Here is an 8,125-nt window from a genome sequence, read left to right as displayed (position 1 = left end):
CCATATTGACCCAATTAGATCATAATGCAAAAAAAAAAAAGAAAAACATTAAAAAAAAAACAAAAGAGACAAAAAAAAATCAATCGAACAAAGAAGTCCCCGTTGATATTGTTTGAGAAGAAGCAAAGCAAGAGCAAAGTAGCAAATATGAAATCCCTATTTCTTCTCAATCAAAAAATATACGGAAAAATTAACATTGTTGAAAATTAAGTCAATTTTCAAGGACAATGTCACAAGATTAAAAAAAAATCGTAATGTATTCAGAAAGGTCTTGCCACAAGCAATAAACAGGTCTAATATGAAAGCCCTATCTCTTCTCATTCTAAAGATATGACCAAGGTTTTTTTTTTTTGACGGATGGACAGAACTATACAGACTGACAGACAGACGGACAGACGAATGAGATTTAATGTCCCCTCGCTTTTGCCAAAGCAGTGGACAATAATGATCCTTGATTTATTCTCTTTTTGTGTCAAAATAAAATTGTAGGATGAGCAGGAGTTTAAAAAGAATTTTACAGAAATTTTTAATTTCGGTAATTATCACGTGACCATGGCAGGATTGTTCACCGAAATCATAAAAAATGTTTCTACTGTTCCAAGTTCTTCTGAAATCTAAACAACTGTAGAAGGAGTATCATTTTGAAAGTTTTCGATCACATGATCTTCTATTTCTTGGAGCCTCAGCAATGGTGCATCAAATGAACATTCACCGGAATTAAACACTGATAAACAGAATAGCATATCTTAGTAAAGTCTACTTGTGTGACAATTAAGTTATATATTGCAATATCAGACCAAAACTGCAGGAAGAATGGAGGAGTATATATGGAACGCCAAACTCACAAAAATGAGCTAACCATAGTTTCACAGTTGATAATCTAGATTAATCGACTGTAAACTAATCTATATTGCACACCTGTAAACTACAGTTTATGCGACAATCTATGTTTTACAAGCGTAAACTATAATTAATACAGAAAACAATCATATGCGACTGCTAAATATGTAGTTTATCTGATAAATATAGTTTCACGATTTGTCAACTGTGGTTTACAGCTCTAAACTATACGTAACATATATGTACATGTAAATTATAGTTTAGGGTTTGTAAAAATATAGTTTACGGACATTCAAAGCGCCGAATTCACAAAAATGCGATAAACATATAGTTTTACATTAAATTTTGCGAAACACAGTTTGGAGAGAAATGTATGCTGACAGTCTGTAATCAAATTCGCAATTGTCTTCAACAACGGAAGAAATCACTGATACTTTTCCAAGCTTTTGAGCTGATAAAACCACAGGCACCTGCATGTCGAATGGATGGTGTAACCCCCCCCCCCCCCCCCCCCGCTCAGCTTCTGGGAATTTTTATTAAACACAAAACCTTATAAATTTTAAAAATACATGTACATGATTTCCTAGTCCACCATTCTTATATTTCGTTATCTGATATCATTTTCCTTTTTTGTTAAGATTTAGAGATTGGCCCTATACGGTATATGAAATTACTACATGTATTTTTGATACTTTATATCAATTGTGGTTAAAATTGGCCCAGCTGCCATAATTGCAGAGAATAAGTTGAAAATTTGAAAAGTTTACAGACAGATGGACGACAGACAACAGGTGATCAGAAAAGCTTACTTGAGCTTTTTTGAGAAATTTTCGTTCAAATGGAGATGCTACCACTTGACAATAGAGGACTCCAAATTAATCCCCATACTCAGCACTCACGGCCATTGAGCAGTAAGGGATCATTTCCAATTGCCAACACTTTCTGCAACATGGGACCTCAGTATATGGTCTCAAACTGACAAGCAAAAAAAAAAAATATATCCATTGACTAAACACGGGGGGGGATACCAAATTTTTTTCCCCAAACAACATCAATTACCCTTTTTTGACCTAAACTGCAGGTAACTTTTGAAAGGGGTGGGGGTGGGGGTGGGTAATCCTACACTTTGATGTTCAAAGCCTATATTGTTCAAGCTTCCCCCCCCCCCCCCCGGTTCCGACGCCTATGAACCATTGTGCCATGCACTTGTGAATGAGAAAAATATGTCTTTCATATTTAACATATGCTTAAACACCGATTCCTTTCAGAAAGAACTAATTTTCACCTCAAAACCTGACCAAGAAATTTGACAATAGCTGTACTTACATCATACATGTACTAATACCATAAGTTTTAGCTCTGCTCCAGAAAAGACATGGCTTTCACATTGTGTTCACACGTGCATTACTTGCTACAAGAACTAGCAGATTGTATCATGATATTTGATCTTATGACCTTGATCTTGAAGTGAAATGCAGTTTGAAGAAACAAGAATCTTGGTCTTACCTTTTATTTCCTTAAATAAATTCAAATCTAATTTTTACATGATAAACAGAACACATGGACAAGACAGATCAGAAAAACAAGTCATTAATAAGTCATTAAAAACAAGTGTACAATTCTTTGTATCTGTTTATATAATCTTTTAGTGTACACAGTTTACCTTCATATGTTTAAAAAATATGTAATTTGATATGATAAACTGATTAATGAATCAGAAGGATTTACAGTTAACCAAATGGCAATTCTGTCTTCAACTGCCATCCCTGATAAAAAGGTGAAGTATGAAAAGGTCACCAACATAGAATGTATGGTTATATTTTTTTGTGATATGGTCACAGATAACACAGAAAAATACATGTTTTAATGTGTTATTCTTTATTTTTATCTTAAAGCTGACATGAATTCTTAAAAACGCAACATTTTCATCTATGTACGACTTGTTTTATACCAACTATAGTCGTATTCCGCCATATTTCTTTCAGATACCTTGTCTCATTGTAACGATATATACCCCAATGCGCTCGTTACAGTTGAATGATTTTTTGGTTTGGGTATCGACTTGTGCACATCTCCGATGGTAAAGCATATGAGAACACATGAGGAGATCAAGACATTTCAAAACCACAATAAACATAATAATCATATTTCTGAATAATTATTGATTTGAATCAAATGTAATTAAAAAAAGAAAGGAAATGCAAGTTTGAAAGAAAGTTTTAGTTGCACGAGTACGCATTTTTACACTGCGCCAATTTATGCAGAATAAACATGAAATAAAAAGCACTAAAACGCGTAAACACACTCTGAAATTACTATCATTTGAATAGAACAAAACAACCAGTGTCTTTGATTTGCAGGTTTTATGCAGACTTTGATGCATATCGAGAAAACGCGTCGAACGCTGTAAACGTACCCATACCTGGTAATAAGAACTCTGCATCGGTTCGAAGATGTGCACAAGTCAAGTGATATACACCCTGAATTCCATTTATTGAAAAATGCAACACAAAAAAGAAATAAACTCCATAAAAAATCAAAAGTAAACACACTGTGACTACTCCGTTCAGCCTAGCACATCAAAACACTTAGTCCGTGCTGATCAGATTTTGGTCAGGGAAAATATCACAAGTGGAAAAGAGAAGTTATTTGGTATTTGCGCAGCTGAAAGGGGTGGGGGGGGGGGCTAAAGTATAATTATAACGACTTTATAAGGTACAACTGAAAATTGTCTATCTAGTTCTAATAAACATTCTATATATAGTCTGCAGTTGTTTTGCATCGCAAAATTCATTTGTCAATTACAACTGATTATTTTAGTACTAATCTCAAATCTAAACCAAGTAATTTGATATACGGTAATTATTTAGTTCAAGACTTAAAAGCATTTAACCAGAATACAAAATTTTACGTGTACATTTGTTCGTTCTTTAACACACACGCAAAAAAAAACATCCCTTGTTTAGATTGACATTTAGGCATTTGTATTTTTAAGGGGGGGGCAGAAATAATTAACATGACCGTTACCTAAATAGTCTTGGAAGACAGACATCTCTGCCAATTCCATTTTTCGAGATTTTTTATTGCCTCACTCCGACCACAAAGTATGTGCATTTTTGAGGAATGTGGCTGTTTTATGATTATTACAGAAAGTCTTTCGAGATTTCAGTATCCCTGTCTGAAAGTCTAGCTTTTTTAAAAATAAAAATAATTTCTGTTGCAATATTTGGGAGATGTTTTTAAAAAGTAGGATAGGGATACTTGAAACCTGGTTGAATACAGATAATTTTTAATCACTATTTTATTCATTGAACTCTCTTTATTCTCCTGTAACCATCCGTAAGCGCAATAAGAGATATAAAATCATATGCATTTTGTGCTGTACCATTTATTAGATCCTGGGACAGATCAAGAATTTTTTTCAGGCGGGGATGTCGAAACTTGTTCAAAAATTAAAATAATAATTTTACTTTTGACAAGAAAAATAAACCTAAACGCCGAAATTAAAAGGGAAATAAACGTCAAATCTACATCAAAGGAATGGGAACATTGGGAACTTTCTCAAATACCTTCTAGCTCAGGTAAGGAATCTGGACAAAAATAATTAAGACAAGAGGTATAAAAAGCTAATTTTTGGAAGAATGTGGGACTCTCATCGGCAGTTTGCTATCCCTTCCTATATGCTTCGACTATTAACATTTTATGTCAAGAAATATAACGCACATTTAATTCCAGGGGCGGATCCAGCCATTTTTAGAAAGGGGGGATTCCAGGTAGTGCCCTCAGCACTCAGGCGCAGATCCAACAATTTTTTTCCGGGGGGGGGTCCACCTCAGTTCCAAATAAAAAATCTAACCCAGAAATTTCTTGACAAGCAAAAAAAATAAATAAATAAAAAACAGACTCGTAAACTCGCCCAGACTTCAATAACTTATTTCGTGGGGGGGGGGGGGGGGGGGGGGGGGGGGGGGGGGGGGGGGAGTCGATGACTTCTGATTAGAATTAGAGTTAGAATATTTATTCAATCAATTTCGGCCCACAGTGGTGCATATAGAACAATGTACAAAATCATTACAGTTATACATACTCAAACAGAACAAAACAAACATTGTATAAATAAGCTTCGAACCTTAGACTTTTCATCCAATTTAACATAAATTCGCATTTACCAGGGAGTCTGCGTTTTCCGAGGGGGGTCCAACGTAAACTTTTTTCCTTGCTTTAGTATATAAATTTCATAACCTTGCAAATCCCGGGGGGTGGGGGTGGTTTGTGCTCTTTTATAAAGAAAAAAAATAAAATATGCCCCCCGGCCTAAATTCCCATACTTCACATTTATAGCAACGTACAATTTTTTGTTTAGTTTCTTATTCACGCATGCTTTATAGAACTACTGTTATGTATAAAATCACCTATATATTTTGTGATCTCTGTATACTGTTGTAAAATGGTGAAGAGATTCAAATAAATGACTGAAAAATGATTGAAGGTACAAAGAGGAAAGCAAATCCGCGAAAATCTACAGATCTAGCGAACAGACAGGACAAAGGAGATTTTTTTAAATTCTTCAAATTATATCTATCTTTTATATTGCAGAAAAAAACATTCTCTCTCTTTCTCTCTGTGTATGTATGTGCAAAAATAAAGGGGGTCCAATCCCCGGAACCCCACCCCACCTCTGGATCCGCCAATGAATTCTATTTCGATCATTCATGTACCACAGCATCAAGCTCGTTTATTGTGTAAAAAATTAAAAAATAAGTTTAAATCAAGTTATATTAGGTCTATATTTAAAAAAAAAATAAAGCCAATACAAAGTATTTATAATGAAAATATTTGATCGTAATAAAATCCGATCTTTTTCAGAGAGCGTTATGCAATTTTTATTACCCCCCCCCCCCCTTTCACGAGAGAATCTAGTCAAAGGATGAATGATTCGTAATGTTGCTCGCTATGAAATAAATGTAATGTAGTTAAGCCAAGTTTCTAAAACTTGTTTACATTTACATATACAGACAAGAGTAATATTTGGTTGATTGAAAAAATTATTTGCATTTTTTCAATCAACCAAATACCAGTAAGCTTTCCACCTTTGAAATTTCCCCTGAACAAATAGACTGATCGTCGTGGACCACTGCGTCCAAGTGCTATGTGATGAAAATTATTTACTGTTCAGTTAGCAATGGATTACATGACTTCTGAGATGCATATTTCAATAAAAGTAAAATAGGATATTTCTTTAGACATGTGCACATCCCTGTAACGATAGCAGTATTCAGGTAAATATCTTTATCACTGCGTTCGATGCATATTCTCGACCTGCATGCGTGCATATCCAAACGGTTTTTGCTGTTTTCCGTGTTATTTTTTTTCTAAATTGCAGCAAATGCATTCAAAAATTATTCACTTCTCAGTTTTGTTATAGTTTTTGTTGGATTTTTTAACTTTTAAAACATGTTTTTGGTCAGTTTATGGATTTATGACAACTTTGCTATCGGAGATGTGTACATGTCGACAGTCAGGCTAGAAAATCACTCAAGTGAAACAATTCTACAAGGCTATATATAGCAGGTACAGGTGGCCAAAAATCTTCGATTAAATATGGCGGAATCGAAGAAATATGGCGGACAAGGGCGTACAGGAATGTAGTAAGTCGTACAAAGATGAAAACTGATGCCTTTTTAAGAGTTCATGTCAGCTTTAAATAACTTTAAATTACAAATATTATGTTCTGTTTGCTTTATTTACTCCATGTCTATATGCTTTTAAAATTTTGCTGGGACATTCTATGCATTGTTCATTAGTTCCACCACAATTTGAATTTCTAAAGTAAGGCTGATGTTATTCCCTCCAACTGCCTCCTACTGTCTGTATAATGAAACTGTAAATATCTGTCAGCTCCTCTATCTGAAAGTATCGGAATGTTTTATAAATAGTAGCAAAAAGGTCTCAATCTGAGTTTTGTTATTAATGTTAATGCAGAGTAAAACTTTACATTACCATTAATTATGAAATAATACCATGAAAACAAAAAAGACAACAAGTAAACATATAATCTGCATGACTAGGTATTTGCCTTCATTTTTCTAAAATGTAAGATCAAAAACTATCACCAGGTCCTGTTTTGACAGTAAAAAAAAATCTTTGGAAATAAAAATAATCTCACTCACAATTTTGGCTGTGGGTTTTCCCATACCATGTCCTGCTTTAGTGTCTACTCGAATCATTATTGGATTGGTCTGTTCAAATATAAAATCAAGTATTATTTTTATTTCTAACATTCATTTTTGCTAAATGCATAGTACACTGTATAATTTATGTCTTTGCTAAATATATAATACATACATGTATTAATCCATTTTACCAGGGATGAATAAAAGAAGGAAAACATATAAAGTTTGAAGTTTGATTCTAATTTAAAGAGGATGTCAAATTTAATGTATTTTCATAATACTTTCATTGAGATACATAACTTAATTAAGGGTTTCCAGTCAAGTGCATAATACTCTGATACATGTATTATATTAAAGCATTTTATAGTGGAAAAGGATTGCCTGCGAGAAAGTAAAATTAATTAAATTTAATTAATTAAGCAGTAGTTAATTAACAAAGTTTGCATTGAAGTCTATGGGGAAAAGCATTTTTTAAAATAAAAATTCAAATACTTTGAATATCAAGAAATATTGCGGTGGAAAGATGCATTGAAACATTAGAAACAGAATGACAATTGAAAACAATTTTTTTACTGGCTAAAATATTTTAAGTTGATTTTTTTATTAATAAAAAAAGGGGAGATAACTCTACCAAAATTCAAGGTCATAAATTAGTACACATCCCACTATACCTGCTAATAGTAATAAATGGGAATCTTGTCTAAATATACTGAGTATTCAATGCCTACTCATTGAATTTGTTCCTATTAGGGATTGAATACCTTAAAAGTAAATTTATAACCACGGTACTGAGTTTTCTTTGTAAGGAATACCGTAAATCTGGAAAGTTTTATGTCGATTTTATTTTGCGAATTCGGGTCAAAATGCTTTTGATTAACTTTTACGTTTCTAAATTTTGCGAATGACTGCTGCTTTGTTTACATTTTCTTATTGTAATTTATTTTTAAGAAAAATATTTTTACGAATGCAATGAACTCGCAAATTTGCTAAAAATTTATCTACAGCAAAAATTTCCAGATTTACGGTACAGCTTGTATTATATCCTCAATGAAGAATGCATATGAAGCATCAAATTAAAATTTACCTGTTTCTTCACATCTTTCAAAACATGC

The 8,125-nt window shown here is 33.2% G+C and overlaps 1 long non-coding RNA gene across 1 annotated transcript; it reads right to left on the bottom strand.

The window, feature by feature from the left end:
* Positions 1-6,559: 6,559 nt before the first annotated feature.
* Positions 6,560-8,125, bottom strand: LOC134280115 (uncharacterized). The gene is made up of 3 exons (XR_009994843.1): positions 8,098-8,125; positions 7,011-7,079; positions 6,560-6,747 (listed from the first exon to the last, which is right to left on the bottom strand). It is a non-coding gene; the product is annotated as an uncharacterized LOC134280115 (long non-coding RNA).

The sequence above is a fragment of the Saccostrea cucullata genome, unplaced genomic scaffold (assembly GCF_032062105.1).
Source record: "Saccostrea cucullata isolate Sc308-1 unplaced genomic scaffold, CSIRO_AGI_Scuc_v1 ctg6020, whole genome shotgun sequence".
Lineage (NCBI taxonomy): Eukaryota > Metazoa > Mollusca > Bivalvia > Ostreida > Ostreidae > Saccostrea > Saccostrea cuccullata.
Note: the sequence above shows the minus strand (reverse complement) of the source record. Positions and strands in the feature narration are given on the sequence as shown.